The sequence below is a fragment of the Pinus tabuliformis genome, chromosome 3_2 (assembly GCF_031772625.1).
Source record: "Pinus tabuliformis cultivar Carrire ecotype Pingquan chromosome 3_2, CPIR1, whole genome shotgun sequence".
NCBI classification, from domain to species: Eukaryota; Viridiplantae; Streptophyta; class Pinopsida; order Pinales; family Pinaceae; genus Pinus; species Pinus tabuliformis.
The window spans coordinates 355,370,834-355,387,673 of record NC_142302.1 but is presented as its reverse complement, the minus strand read 5'-3'; the positions used below and the strand labels follow the sequence as shown (position 1 = coordinate 355,387,673).

At 38.5% G+C, this 16,840-nt stretch overlaps 1 pseudogene; it reads left to right on the top strand.

The window, feature by feature from the left end:
- Positions 1 to 15,789: 15,789 nt before the first annotated feature.
- Positions 15,790 to 16,506, top strand: LOC149180929 (uncharacterized; annotated as a pseudogene).
- Positions 16,507 to 16,840: the final 334 nt, after the last annotated feature.

Genomic DNA, 16,840 nt, shown 5'->3' with positions numbered 1-16,840 from the left:
ATAAACTTGTTCTATCATAAGCTTGCCAAAATTCAAATAGCACTATCTTGGAGCTTGTTTTAAACCATGAAAGCTCTTCTTAAATCTGCATACTAATTTTCCCTTCCCTTTGAACCCATATTTCTATGGTTGTTGCATATAAATCTCTTCATTGAAGTACGCATTGAGAAAGATTATGTTTACATCTAAATTCTTAAGATGAAAATATTCTACTGGCACTAAAATTAAAATAGTTCTAATTGAAGTCATTTTATAATAGGAGAAAATATTACATCAAAATATATACCTTTCTTCTATGCAGACTCCTTTACAACAAATCAAGCCTTGGACCTTTTAATGCCTCCACATCTTTCCTTCAACTTGTAAATAATTTATTCTCAAATGTTCTTTTATCAGTAGCAAATAAGAGCATGTCCCAAGTATGGTTATGGACTAAAGAGTCCATGTTAAATTTCTTTCATTGTTCTCATTTCTTTCTATTTTCTACCTACATTGCCTCTTCATACATTTTTGGTTCACCATAATTAGTTAATTATACCTAGCTCAATGAATGGGTGTTTTGACCAAGGGGTATACCTAAGCTAGTTGATATGCTAACAAAACTTGTATGATTCTAAGTACCTACTATTGTTGTTATTTTTGTTGAAAATTTTATTTTTTAGCACCTTTGGAAGATATTTTAATATGATTTCATCAAGAACTATGTATTATGTGCTTTCCCTTTCCTATGTATTCCTTTTAAATTGATCTTTGTACATGAAAGTGTCATTGAATACCGCATCTCTACTCGTATTGATTTCATAATTTTTATATTTCCATAATAAATATCAGAAACATTAAATCCATATTCAATAAAATTACACTTCTTTAATTTTTTTCTTAATCATTCTTCTATTCTCACTATCAATATGGGCAATTACGTCTTAATCAAAAGTATTTAGAAATGAGTATTTTAACTCATTACCTATATTTTATACATATCCATGCCTCCTCTAGAATTCGACCTCCCATGGAACTTGAAGACCAAAAAGTATAAGGGTAATCCTTCATGTAATATCATACTCCTTACACCCTACATGACTATCATGTTCATCCCTTTTGACACACCTTTTTCTTGTGGTGTTCCAAAAACCATCTCTTGTCTATGAATCCCATGGTATGGACAGTAAATATCAATCTACTTGGTTGAATATTTTCCTCCAATATTTGATTTGATACACTTAAACTTATTTCTTGTCTCATTCTCAACCTAAAATTTACATTTCTTAAAAGTATCAAAGACATCATATATTTTTAGATTCCAATAAACCCAAGTTTTACTAGTTGCATTATCAATAAAAGTGTGTACAATTTGTGTGCACAATATGTAATTTTTTTTTCCAAAAAAGAAACGCCCAAGGAAGTCTAAATCATTCTTCTTCATATTTGGCAATACATTCCTTCAGTGGAGAATCTACATCCCTTTCTTACTCATGCGCTTGAGCCTCTAATGCCATGATGTTGTATACGTCGCTATAGAAGGTAAAGCTATAGAAAGGTCAACATGACTAGTACATAATTACATTGTACCTAACCAATCTCATTTTGTTATTATCAAGGATCCTCTAGTCACTTTTCATTATTTTCTTGTAAATGTAACTGCAAAACCTTCACATCCCAATTGCCTATTGGAATTATATTTCTTCTTAAATGAGGAACAATCCTTACTAATTTAATCAACCATTTGTTTCCATATTGTAATTTTATCCATTCCTTGACCATTCTAAATGTTTACATGTTTATTTATCATCCAAATAAACCTGTCCAAAAGCACTTCGAACAAAATATTAAAAATAATTTTTATGGTGCGTGGCACGAAATGACGACCCTACGCCTTTCACCTAATAAATATCAATGGTATATATTGAAAGGATTAAACGATTTTGTCGCACATCACTTAGTACAATTGCTTCCTAATTTATTTCTTATTTTCCATCTCCTTTTATATCTTTTAGGGAATAAGAGTATTTATTCTTGCATCATTTCTTCCCACAATGCCACCATTCCACCACCCTCTAGATTTTGATCTTCCATTATTACACTTTCAACAATTTTCTCACTGCTTTATTGTCTTCCTTTGTATTCCCATATTATTTATAGTTGAAGCATTACTTGATGTCTAACATTTTCGTTTATATCACATTTCCTTGCTAAGGATAACCCCAAGTTGTTTTAACTAGAGAAGGAATTAACCATAGCCTTGACCAAGCCATTCCAGCTTTCTAGCAATTAGCACATATCCGTGTTAAATAAACACTGCATAATAAATTCCTATAAAACATCCTCACACACCCTTGAGTTATCTCGGCCTACTTGATGTGTTAATTAATTAATTGAGTCAACCTCCAAGGTATTTGATGAATATGGGGTCACAAAAATCCTATTCTTGGAATTTCTTCAAATCTGAAAGAAAATACCACCAACGCATTCAACTCATCAGGAGATTTTCAATGATATAAATTTAATCTTAGTCTAAATCTTGGATTGAGAGATATTTCCATTTCAAGATTAGCCAATCATATTAGGCCATGTCAGCATTGAGTTACTATTGAAATAAGGAATTTCTGAGAGGGGGCGTGAATCAGTAATTCAACAAACTGTTAATTTTATTTTCTTACTATGTTTATAGTTCCTTCTTATGTTCTTTCACATGTGAGATCATTCATTCATGAAATATTGAATCAATATACTTTCAGAGACACATACTCAAATAAAAATCTCATGAGTAGCACACATTTGACATAGTGTTTTAACGTGGAAACCCGGAGGGAAAAAACCACCAATTTGTTGTCTGTTTTATGATGTAAATTAGGTGAAACTTAATTACATTTGTTTTCTTCTGAGAACCCACTCACTGGAGGCACCAATACCCTTTATTTAGCAAGCACCAACTTGCCAAGAGGCACCAATCTCTTTTTTTAGCAAAAACCAACTTGACAAGAGGCACCAACCTCTTAAGTGTGCAGGCACCAACCTATCACTCCCATTCTTCTACCATTTCATACAAATTTTGAATTGAAAACAAAGGCATACAATTTAACAAGTAAAATAACAACTAATGGTTTGTCTGCAGATACAACTTCTGCACTCTTCTTTTTGAAAACATGTGGCAGACCTCCTCTTGTTTCTCACAACAACACTTCCTCTTTGCTCTGCTTTCATTGCCCAGGTGTTATAGAAATTTTTGTGCCTTACAGCATTGAGCATGAAATGTCCATAATCTAAGGGATCCAAAGTCCCTAAACATGTTGTTCCTACCCCTAGAGGAACAAGGCCAACTAACCACAGCAATTCACTGAAGTTTTCCACCCGAAAACACTAAAAAACAAGCCAATTCTGGATCATGTCAACTGCTCCACTGAGCATCTGCGCTGAATGTCAACTGCTCCACTGTCTACCTGCGTTGAATGTCAACTGCAACAAAGGCTACCTGCGCTGAGCGAGTTTGGACAAGTGGCAGAGTCATTTCTCAAGGTGTCAATGCCCAGGAAGCTTCCAAAATGACACTTGGATCAGGGAATTCGACTGGTGATGAGTAAGAGGTTCCAAATCTCCAAGTGGAAGCAACAACCTCCAAGTGGACTCAAGAACTATGAGAGGGAGAGGACACTAGTCAGTTTCATATCAGTCTCAAGCTGACTCATCCTCTCTCCAATATCCCTATATATAGATCTCTCCTACATGAGATCAGGGAGGCTGGAATTTTGTGATTGCAAGGAATTGTTGTTGGTTTGTGGCTAGAAACATTGGGTGCTTAAAGCTTTGAAGGGAGCTGAAGAAGGAATTCCATTCTGCTGGGAAGGAGATGCTGGATTGAGCCCTATGGGTTGTATCTCTTCCTAAACCCTGTTACTTATCAATAAAGATATCGTGATTCTTTCCTATATGCTGGTGTATTTTGTATGATTGCATTAGTATATTTGATTTACTTCTAATCCTGAATCATTTATGAATATGTATATGTGCCTTTGTATTGTGTTCTTCTCTTGTTGCAAGTAGCTGTTCTCTTGTCACAGGTAGATGTTCTCTTGTGACCTCGTGGGATTCAAGTAGCTGTTCTCTTGAGCAAGCGAGGAGACGAGTAGCTGTAGACACACAAAGGGAAGAGGATCTAGATCGAGGGAAAACCGGAAGACAATGGTAAGTCTGCCAATCTCCCCTCTTTCACATTTCATAAAGGAAGAAATCATAATAGTTGTATTCGTTTGTTGCTAAGGCGTTGTCACACCTTAGGTGGATAGGATCATCCTGCATAGGCATTTTTCCCCACAACAAATTGGCGACTCCGCTGGGGACAACTTTTTTATTCATTTCATTTGTGTTTCCGTCATTTTTTTACTTCATAGACTTGACAACAACTTTAGACTGCATCTTTCCCGGATGCAAAATAGAAAGTTGCTGCTTTGATCCAGTTTTTGGACTTGTCTATGATCTAAACTAGATCCAAAAATGATTTGATGATCCTTGTGACAGTCTTTAGTACCCTATCAAAGTATCCCTCTGTTTATACCTTGCTTGTGTTTCTGATTTGGCCTGAAACAGTTGATTTTTGAGCATTTTGTGACCCAGAAACCAAGGGAAACGAGAGTTTCTCTTTCAGCGCAGGTACTGTGAAGACAGTCTGCATTTCAACACAGGTCCCGAAGGGGCTACCTGCGCTGAATGTCAAACTGACAGTGTTGGACCTGCGCTGAACCAGTGTGGCCTTGTGCAGCTGGGGTTCTTTGTCCTTTGTTGCCCTATTTTGATCTCTGTTTTTGCAGCCTTTAACCAGCATAGGTGCCAGTCTGATAAACCCTTTTCTTTGCTTGAATTCCGCCTCATTTTTGTACAAAAATATTGTGAATGTTTTTTTGTGTTTGTTGCATCATTTACAATCTTCCTTTGCATGAGTAAAATAGTCATCCTGAAGCCTTTGATTCAGATTTGATTGTAATCTTAGAAGAGAGTTCGTTGGTTGTTTGCAGATTGATTATAGATTTACTTTTGCTTATTGGTTTGAATTTGTGTCTTTTAAGTGTCAAAACAAGTCTTTATTTCGAAAGTAGAAAAGTGATTGTAATCTCTTCTACCCTTGTTGTTTTTGAAAAGAGTGAACTTATTTGTATTGATCATTTTAAAAGCAAATTCAAAGTTGTGCAAAAAGCTTTCTTTGTAGGCATTTATACTAAGAAAGTGGAAAACAAACACCTGAATTGTGCATTTTGCATTTGATAGTTTGCATGTTGGATTTAGGGAAAGTGCATTACAGTGTGCTGATTGCTCTTTGAGAAAAGATAGTGTTATTCTTTTCCCTTAGTAGCTAGGATTTTAAAAGTTGAAAGATAATAAAGCTTGCTTATCATCTTAGACTGCACTTAGGAATTTGTATCATACATCTCGTGGTGAACCTTGAAAGGCAAACTTTAAAAAGATCAACCTAAAATAAACTGAATGAACCTAACAACGCTTTGTAACATAACGCACAACATAGAGGTCTAGGCTAGAGACGTGTTCCGGCGTCGTTAAGCCTAGTGACTGTCGATCTCGAAGAAGGTCGGTGATTCCTCCTGAGAGACGGTAGCACTAGTACGGATTTGTGCTCCCACGTACCGTCGCGTATATATTAGGAGACCCCTATAGGCATATATCTTTTATCCTTAGGAAGCCGTGTCGGCCGCCCTACTGATCGCAATGCAGTGAACATAGCATTCACGAAGATCGACCACCCATACCGTAAAAAGTATTCTGTGGTTTTGCGAAAAGTTTGGCACACCCTCTGCCTAGATCTCCAGAGCAGTTTCTTTTGGCCTTTTTCAGACTCTATAACAGAAGAAGTCCATCCGAGCATTTGTCACTTCGGGCTCGTTAAAACATCGAAGGAGACTAGAGTCATCTTTAGCTTTTTCTCGACTCTTTAAAACTGAAAAAGCAAGTTGTGTCTAAAGCGTCGTTAACAATTTATTTTAAACGGAACAATCACCCTTTAATCCTGCGTTGATCTTTAGGTTGAAAAGATGGAGCATACCAACCAAGGAATTCCCTTGGGTGGAAATCCTAGTCCCTTCTCCTCTTGGGGAGATGTTGGTGCGCCCCATATGGCCACATTGTCGCTTCCAGGACTGACAATTGGCCTACCAGTTTTGCTCTTTTCAACCAATGTCGTTCAGAATACCACCATTCCTGAACAGTCGAGTCAACAGTTAGATCAGACAAGAGTTGCCTCCCAGCCTTCCACTTCATCTTCTTCCCCTCCTTCCTCTTCGCTTGACGGAACTAAAAACTGTGTTCCTAAGGAGAAGAAGGAGAAGAAGAAGAAAGAAAATAAGAAGAAGGAGCCTAAGGCGACTGGGGGCAAACAAGTGTCATCTAACAAAAATCCACACACCGCACTCGTAAGGCCTAAATCGCCATGTGTCATATGCAGGGGAGACCACTTCCATAGAGATTGTCCCTGTATCCCGCGGATACTAAGAGACTGGTCCCCTCGTTTGCACAATTCGGTAGCATCGACCTCTGATAGCCATGTCGACTGCTCACCGTCAACTAGTGGGAGTGAAGCTCCAGGACAGAGCGGGAAAGCTAAATTTCCCTGCAGACTGTGTGAAGACGATCACGCCATCCACCGTTGTCCCTTCTTAGATGAGGCAAAAAGAGTTCTGGAAGATCGCCCGATTTTACGAGCGAATCTCCCTCCTGGATATCAAAGACTCCTGCCAAGTCCCTCACTAGTTGAGAATCCAGCTGAGCCACATAGGTGGTCAGCCGAAGCGCCTGTCATTGAAGATGAACCGTCTGGATCCATGCCTGACGAAAGTCAAAAGGTTGATACGGCAGTTGACCCGGTTTTGCCTTCAGAGGCTCCATCTTCGAATGACACCATCACAGAGGAGAATCAAGACGACACCGTCCAGATTCTCTTCGTCAACACTGACTCTGATGATCAAGGGGGCAACGCCTCCATTCCTTTATCACAGGAAGGAAGTTCATCAGAGCGCTATCCGGCCGTATATTCGGTCCCACAACCAAGCAACCTGGTTTTGTCCTTTGATTGGAACCAGCTAGGCAGACCCCGGTTGCCAGCCAGTATACCATTCAGAATTATTTGTCAAATATATAGAATGGTAATGGCTGGAACTATCATTGATGAGGGGACATCTGTGAGTATCCTTTCCTCTATTTCTTGGAGAGCACTTGGTTCGCCAGCGCTCTTACCTGAGATGAGAAATCTATCAGGTTTTGATAAAGGAACCAGTCGACCTTTAGGGATCCTCCCCAATGTGCCTATAACATTGAAAGGGAAGACCGTTCAAATGAACGTGATGGTCATTCAAGGACCCTTGGATTATAACCTACTCCTTGGACGAGACTATATATATTGCATGGGAGCTGTAGTCTACTCACTCTTTAGAGTAATGTGTTTTCCGCATGAAGGAAGAATGGTCAAGCTCGTAGACCAACTTTCGTTTCCCGGATCACGCATCGCAAATAGTCATGTACCATCCCTAAATGGTCTATACACGCAAGAAGTGTCTCAACCCACGGTCTGTCCTCCTGATGAGCGCGAGTAATCTGGGAGGATATGACCGGAACCCAGGGGGCATGCATCCTGGCCTGCTTCGGCAGGGAAACTTTGGGTATAGGGTAGGTTTCCGCGGGAGAATATGACTAGTCCATACCCCGTCCGTGGATGGAAGAGGGGTTGTTCTAGAATAAGATTCTTTTGTCAAAGTTACGTGTTTGACAATTGTCATTCACCCTTGTCTATTTCGGTAGACATTGCCGAGGAAGTGTTCTGTTGAATGAATAACAGAACAATCTTTGGGTAGCCTGAAAGAGGTAGGCCTCTCTCGGTAAAACAAATGTTTTATCTGCAAATTGAGGGGTAACCTTGAAATCATACTTTATACCTGGGGGCATGCAAACCTTTTGGAGTGCAAGCAAAGAGCGGTTATTTATCTGTTTTTCGGATTAGCCGTTTCCTAACTTGCATAAAGAAAGGAGAGTGAGCATAGCTTTGGTAAGGCGCAAGCTCTATAAAAAATGGGATCTTTCATGAGACACTCTTATCTTATGACTGGGTATTCGAGCAGTTTTAGCATAAAGTTCATGCTCGTTAAAAAATAAACGCAAGATCGAGCAGTTTTAACGCGGAATTTATGCTCGTTAAAAAATAGAAAAGCGATTGTGAGCAACAGTTTCCTCCAGAGTTCAAGCTCATTAAAAAATGAACCTATCCTGGTAAATAACCACTGTGATCGTAAATTTATCAGCCATAAAAGCCTTGGTCGTGTTTGCACCTGCCGCCTCCACTTTTCATTTGGCCGATCGTTCACCCCGATATGATTGTTTACCCATTTTGAGGAACAGCTGCGAAGAGTGATTTCACCTAGCCATCCTTATGACACTGCCGTGATTGGAAAATTCCAACCTGTACCTGGAATCAGTTGCTATCCCTGTTTATCACTCGTTCCTCAAAAGACGAGTCTTCTTTAAGCTCTTTTCAACTGACTCGTAAAATATGAAAAGATTGCCGAGTTTTGGCCTTCCAGCTCGTTAAAGGACAGGAAGAGCTATCCCTCCTCTAGATTTTAATCTTTTTGGACCTGAGGGATTATTGCACAAAAAGGTTGAGCGCTTGTTTTATTCGGCTCGTTAAAGTTATCGAAAACTCATCCCTTCTGTATTGTTTTATACTTTTTCGGACTTAAGGGATTAGATGACGAAAAAGGAATTTTTGGAGTTAAGTTTATGTACCTTTTCAAACTCTCTAAAAATGAAAAGGACCGAGTTATCCTTGTCGTTAGACTCGTTAAAATTATTAAATAGCGACAAACTTGTCTTTAGACGAGAACGAGTTTCCCTATCGCTAGGCTCGTTAAAACATAGCGATGGGCTTGCCCGAAGGGCAGGTTATAGAACAAGCATATGTTATCCTCCTCAAGCTTGACAAAAATAAAGAGGTACTGGTCAGCAATGACTGGGGAAAAATTTGGAAAAATCAAGAAAACTTTGATGGTAGCAGGTCGCTCTTGAACATGACACTTTTCCTCCGTACCACATTCAGGTTGCGTTGTTTCATTCACCGGCCACATCACCATGGTCTCGCCATACCATCCATATTTGGGGTAATGCTACCAATCCATCGCATCAGTGTCGCCATGTGTTCAAGAGAAGTCGTTCAGAAAGAGTCAACCAGGTCCCATCCACTACCATACATTATCCTTCATCCATTCATGACCGCCACCCTGAATCATATGTCACAAATCGTTTTCACCTCCATTAAAATCATTAGCTCCGTTCCGTGTCACTGATGTGGGATTCATTAAGGCCCTCCTGTGACGGATCGCTTCTTGTCGACATCAGCTCATTATCCAAGAAGTTGATCTAGGAACACCCCCTTCAGTACTTTGAAGCTTGCATGCCTCAATGGCAAGTTTCTCACTTCCGGCGACAGGTATACATCAATGACCTTCGACCAGAAGATTTTGCGTGGTGTTCGATGCCAAGTCCTTTATTCACACCACGTGAATTGTACTGCAGTACCTTGAGGGTCATTATCATTATCGGTGATTCCTCTCGCGCTTGTTAATAGTTTACATCATTGACGGTAATCAAGCGATGTCTTTCCATGTTTGACTTCAGCGCAATTCTCACATGGATCGACTTGTACTTAGAGTGAAGATCGAACGAGTTTGAAGACCCCGGATCTAGTTTCATCCATCCGGGCTGCGATATATATTCAGGAAAAATAAAGACATTTGACATGTACATCATTGCAGCAGATGATCATCCTACTCAAAGGATGATAATTTCGCCAAAATTATCAGTCTACCATCAGACGATCGTCTGTTCTATGTACAAAAATGAATTTATAAAGCTGAGCATGGGAATGCCCGCCTCAGCTAGATCATGAAAGCAGTATGAATCATAATGTATTGTATTGTATTTTATTATAGGTCTCCTCCCAGTAGATGGATGAACTTCGGACCCTCCTGGATAAAGCATTTCACCCGATAAACGGCCTCATACTTTAGGGGGAAACTGTTATAGACATTTTTGTGCCTTACAGTATTGAGCATGAAATGTCCATAATCTAAGGGATCCAAAGTCCCTAAACATGTTGTTCCTACCCCTAGAGGAACAAGGCCAACTAACCGCAGCAATTCACTGAAGTTCTCCACCCGAAAACACTCAAAAACAAGCCAATTCTGGATCATGTCAACTGCTCCACTGAGCATCTGCACTGAATGTCAACTACTCCACTGTCTACCTGCGTTGAATGTCAACTGCAACAAAGGCTACCTGCGCTGAGCGAGTTTGGACAAGTGGCAGAGTCATTTCTCAAGGTGTCAATGCCCAGGAAGCTTCCAAAATGACACTTGGATCAGGGAATTCGACTGGTGATGAGTAAGAGGTTCCAAATCTCCAAGTGGAAGAAACAACCTCCAAGTGGACTCAAGAACTATGAGAGGGAGAGGACACTAGTCAGTTTCATATCAGTCTCAAGCTGACTCATCCTCTCTCCAATATCCCTATATATAGATCTCTCCTACATGAGATCAGGGAGGCTGGAATTTTGTGATTGCAAGGAATTGCTGTTGGTTTGTGGCTAGAAACATTGGGTGCTTAATGCTTTGAAGGGAGCTGAAGAAGGAATTCCATTCTGCTGGGAAGGAGATGCTGGATTGGAGCCCTATGGGTTGTATCTCTTCCTAAACCCTGTTACTTATCAATAAAGCTATCTTGATTCTTTCCTATATGCTGGTGTATTTTGTATGATTGCATTAGTATATTTGATTTACTTCTAATACTGAATCATTTATGAATATGTATATGTGCCTTTGTATTGTGTTCTTCTCTTGTTGCAAGTAGCTGTTCTCTTGTCACAGGTAGATGTTCTCTTGTGACCTCGTGGGATTCAAGTAGCTGTTCTCTTGAGCAAGCGAGGAGATGAGTAGCTGTAGACACACAAAGGGAAGAGGATCTAGATCGAGGGACAACCGGAAGACAACGGTAAGTCTGCCAATCTCCCCTCTTTCACATTTCATAAAGGAAGAAATCATAATAGCTGTATTCGTTTGTTGCTAAGGCGTTGTCACACCTTAGGTGGATAGGATCGTCCTGCATAGGCATTTTTCCCCACAACACCAGGGCTCTCTACTAACTTCACCTCAACACTACCCTTGCAACACTCTGCTCTAATGATTTCACACACTGCTTTTCTCTCACTCACATATGATCTCACTCACATATGCTCTCAATAGCCCACAATCTCAATTGAGGTTCTGAGTTTTGTTCCAATGCTTCACTTGGCTTGATGTAGCCACTATCACCATCATATATGTCCAAACATGTACCCCTTGAATGAAGCCCCATTCTTTTTTTGTTTCACGCTTTCTTGAGTTTTGTCGCTGCATTAAATAATGAATGGGCGATGATTTATTCTCTGTCATACTACTGACTCTCCATGTTGTGTATTTAATTTCAGTCCCCTTAAACATTTCATAGAGACTCCCCATGCATATTTATGGCTCATAGAGATCTATTTTTACATCCTCATGGAGTCTATGTTCTTCATTTATATTTACAATGTGTGCATGGGAAGTCTTTGACCATCAACTTTATTGTTCTACATTTAATACCACAACTGTCGATTCATACATCTTTAATGGCTCCCTGTACCATCCTATTAGAGATTTTCATCATGGTGTTGCGTAGTGGTTTAACACTACGAAATAGTAGATTTATGACCTATGATTATGTCTCGCCCTTTTTTATTTGACCCTTATCTAACTTCCATCAGAGGACCATAGGCGGTGACCAAGGGCTCAGCGTCATGGAACTAGGACCTCCAGACCCTCGACGGGGGCTATATTTCCTTTGTTATCCCCTTTGCATTTTGTTTCATGTTTGTTTCAAACACAGGCACTTAATACCAATGAATCCCTTTTATCGGGGATTTCTAACTATTGCACCTTATGTCAACAACCATAAATCACTGATTTCCAATTGTCGATAGCCTCCTTTTCTAAGTCCTAGCCTCTAGTTCCTTAAGACGTCAGGATCACCTGCTAACCCTCAAATTGGTGATTCCCCATTCTCACTAGAGTGCCAACCATCACAAACCTCTAATCGGCAATTACCGATGTGACATCATCACTACCATGTGGCATCTTCTCAGTGGTGAGATGTGTCACCTGAATATGGCCCAATAAGCCACCTCAAAACACCAAAACTTCTTGCCACGTGTTCCTCTGTACCGCCACATCATGTTGACATCAGAAACTACTTGGCATTATTGGAACCAATTGGATCATGATCAGTTTCCACATCAAAACTCATCTATGATGGCTATTTTTTCTTATCGGACCCAACCAAATGCGTCCACGTGTCCATCTTGGAGGAGAGAGAAAGGGGCCTCACCTACCCTTGTTTTTCATCAAATTTCTTTGTAAATTTCTCTTTGTCTCTCCTAGCGATTTAACAAAGGATGCAAAGTCCAGACTTATTTAAATCAATCGACATTTGTTGGTCGATGAATTTCCTTAGCTATTGCACCACATACTAGAGTCTTCCAATTGTCGATATGTCAGGACCTTTGACATGTGAGATCGCAAGTCACTAATTGGTGAATGCCTTAGCTATTTGAGCCACACCTTGGAGTCCTCAAATTTCCAATACTTTGGGACCTTTGACATGTGATATCGCTAATCGGTGATTCACAATTTTTATGAGTGAATCCTTAGAAACTACAAGCACCGATGTGCGATATGCCGGGACCTCCGATTGGAAACTTGTCAGAAGGACAACAAACCATTTTCCTTTGTCTTCTGGTTTGGAGAGACAGAACTTCAACTGGCACTAACGTTTGATCTAGAAGTCCATTGTAGGACTTCCACATAACGTTGGAAATATTATTTTAAAACTATACAATAGAGGGGGTATGATTTATATTTGAGACCATATGATACCTCAAGGAGTGCTCCAAAGTCTCTACACAGTTTGAATCAGAATGACGTAGGCATGAAGGCCAATCATCAGGCTAAGCCTTATTTGACATCAATGCCAACACTTACACACCCAACCAACTACATACCATCAAATTTCCAACAATCTCCCCCTTTGGCCAGGATGGAAACATTCTAGACTCCCCCGCACGCTAGGCATGGTTTTCTCTGATGTCAACATTCTCCCTTGCACTTGCACTCCCCCTAAACCACTGCAGCCTACCTTTATGAATTCGACCTACTGAGTGGCTACCACCACCTGTGAAAATGAAGTCATTTGGAGGGAGGAGTCACAACTCCTATATGTTTCCTAAGATACTAAAATGGTTTTTTTGCACATGGCTTGGTAAAGATATCTTGCAGTTTCTCTTTAGTGGGCACATACACAAGTTTAACAATGTTGGCTCCAACTTGTTCCCTCAAGATGTGATACTTGATAGGAATATACTTTGTTTTTTAATGCATGACTAGATTTTCTGAGATGCTAAATGCACTAGTGTTGTCACACATTGTTGGAATAATATTAGACAAATCTACATGTATATCCTTTAAGTTTTTCTTTATCCAAAAAAATTGTGTACAAAAAGTCACAAAAACAATGTATTCTTCTTCAGCAAGTGATATAGAGATGGAGCCATGTTTCTTACTGGCCCAAGATGCCAAGCATTCACCTAGAAAGAAAGTTGCACCAGAAGTAATCTTCTTGTCATCTAGACTTCTAGCCCAATCTATAGTTGTATAGGCATTCAGATTAAAGTATTTACTCCTAGCATACCACAACTCATATTTTGTTGTTCCTTGAAGATATTTGAAAATTCTCTTAACAACCACGACATGAATTTCTCGTGGATAGGCCTAAAATCCTGCCACAAATCCCACTTCTTGCGTGATATATGGCCTTCAAGTTGTCATATACAATAAGCCTCCTACCATCAATTTGTATTCAATTTGATTTACCTATCCTGTTGCATCTTCCTTTCATAATTTACAGCCTGTAGTCATGGGTGTCGTGATAGGTTTGCAATCCTCTATTCTAAATTTATTCAGAGTTTCCTTGAGGAATTTGGATGGAGATATAAAAAATTCTTGTGGCGATTGAGTAATTTGAAGACCCGAGAAGAAGGAGAACTCAGAAATCATGGAAATTTCAAATTATGTTTGCATACAATTCGTAAACTGGTACCCCAATTGCTCCACATTGCTGCTAGATATTATGTCATCCACATATAAAACCACTATTAGTATATGATCATCTTCAAATTTTACATAAAGATTATCATCAACTGATCCTTTCCTAAACCCTTGCTACTAGAGATACTTATCCAGCATTCATACCAGGATCTGGGGACCAGTTTCAAACCATACAGAGCCTTCTTCAATTTGCATACAAGTCCTTCATCGAAGGAGTGAAAAAAACCTTTAGACTTCTCAATGTAAACCTCCTCTTCTAAGTATCCATTGAGAAAGGTAGACTTTACATCCATATGACAAACTTTGATGTTCCTATCAATGGAAGGAGAAGGAAAGATTCTTATGGCTTCTAGTTAGGCTACTGGTGCAAAGGTTTCTTCAAAATCTACCCCTTCTATCTTGGCATACCCTTTGCAGACCAACTAAGCTTTGTTCATGATTACCTCACCTTTTTCATTCAGTTCACTACTAGAAAATGATGAAATTAGTGAATAGGTGACTAAAAATGTTAGTCACCTCAACTTTTCCAAGTGAAATACTACCAAAAATGAGAAATATTAAGTGACCCAACTAAAAATGACTAACATAAATGATTAATCTAATCTTGGGTTAAAATATAAGCCCAGCTCATAAGTAACACAACTAAAAATGACTAACATGAATGACTAATTTAGTCTAGTAACAAAAATACGGCTACCTAACAACTACTACAATAATATGAATTAGGAATTTATTTTTGCTATTTTAATTGTGTCGCTTCAACACTCTAAACTTACATGCGATATAAGGGGTTCAAATGCTATTACAGATTGGCTAAAATGTTATACTTCATTAAACAATTCTTTTATTTTTATTTTGACCAATTCAAAATGGTTACAGGAAATTACATTACAATAAAACATATTTACCATATTGGACTTTCGAATGCCTCTTGGCACAATTAGTGCAATAGTAAAAATTAACCAAAACATAAACTAGCAATTTCATAAATTTATAATGTAATCAACATATAAAACAAGTAATTTTTAAGTGCAACTTTTTGGTTATCATCTTTATTTAATCGTGTTATTCTACATGCTTTTAAAATTTATTTTATTTTTTAAATAAAAATAAAAATTCAAATATTAATTATATTTTAAAAGCTAACTTTAAAACTCATTCAAATGATGTTCTTAAAATAATTTTAAATTAATACAATTATATAAAATTATTTTTTAAACAATTTAGCTAAAAATTTATTCATATAAGTGTACCGAATATCTAAATTTATGCACATAGGTAAATAATATTTTTCCTTTAAAGCACAATAAAATGGTGAATATACAAAGTATGCCATACAAATCAATGAGTCAACCATTGCAACTAAATGTAGCAATAACCATAAAAATCACAGTTTCTTGACGAGGGATGTAAAATTATAAAACGAGTCAGGTTGTTCATGAGTTTCCTTCTACTCGTTGGGCCAAGTCATTCACAGCCACACCATTTCTCATTTCACCATTTTCCCACACCCATTTTTCATTATATTTCTTTTAAGGCTCAATCAATCCTCCGGAGTTCTCAATGAATTATGGAGGAGAAGCCTAGATCGAGATCTCGTACTTTAGTATATTTTGCAATAGGATATGAATGGGAGGTTTTGAACAACAATAGCTTTTTATATAAGAGACGAAAGTGGAAGCATAATGCTTACCCCCCTCCTCATTTTATTTCTACCAATACCAAAACTACCAACAATGAACAACATCTTAGGTAGCATCACCGCATAATGAAGGCAACTTTGCTAAACCTCAAAGCCAAATATGCATAAGAGATCACAAAGTGGGAATCACTTTCCCAAATATTGAACAGTATATCAACATCCACAATCACCTCCCCTAAAAGTACAGTACCATCTTCATCATTTGTGCCTCAGACAAAAATGTGGAACACTTGTAAATGCATCCTTAGGGAACTTATATAGCAGGTACTACACGTTCTCTTCTCACTTCTCTACTAGATATCGATCTGCTCTTTTTTCTCAAATTGGGTTTAATGGTTTTATCTTCCCCATTTCCTCCTATAGGTTGAAGCCCAAGAGCAATTTATCAAGGGTATCATGAGTATGTGCGATGTTGTAAAGTTGATTTATTAAGCCCATGAGCAAGGCCTCCAACAACCTCTTCTTGATTTGCCTATTTGGGAGAGCCACACCAAACATGTGCATAACTTATGTCCACCTAGCTCTGATGAAATTTTTTTTCTTATTAACTTCTCTTTTCCATATGTTGGGTTGGCTAGAAACTAAGTTCGCTTGAAATTAGGTGTGATTTGGGTTTGCTGTATTTTTTCTTCTTTTCTGTTGGGAAGTTACTGCCTCGATTCTCCTAATTACTGTTCCATCTTTATGAATTACTATATCAATGGGTCTCAATTTACCTTTACTAGAGAAAGATACACAGACAAGAACAAATTGATTCTATTAATCAAAATATATATCCTACTGGTGATTTACATCAGGTTTATAGAGATAGTGGAAGCTTTCTTCAATGCTCCCTATTCTAAGCTACAAATAGACAAACAAACAAGAAATATCCTATTATTTTTATAGCTATCAAGAAAAAACATATATTATACTTGGA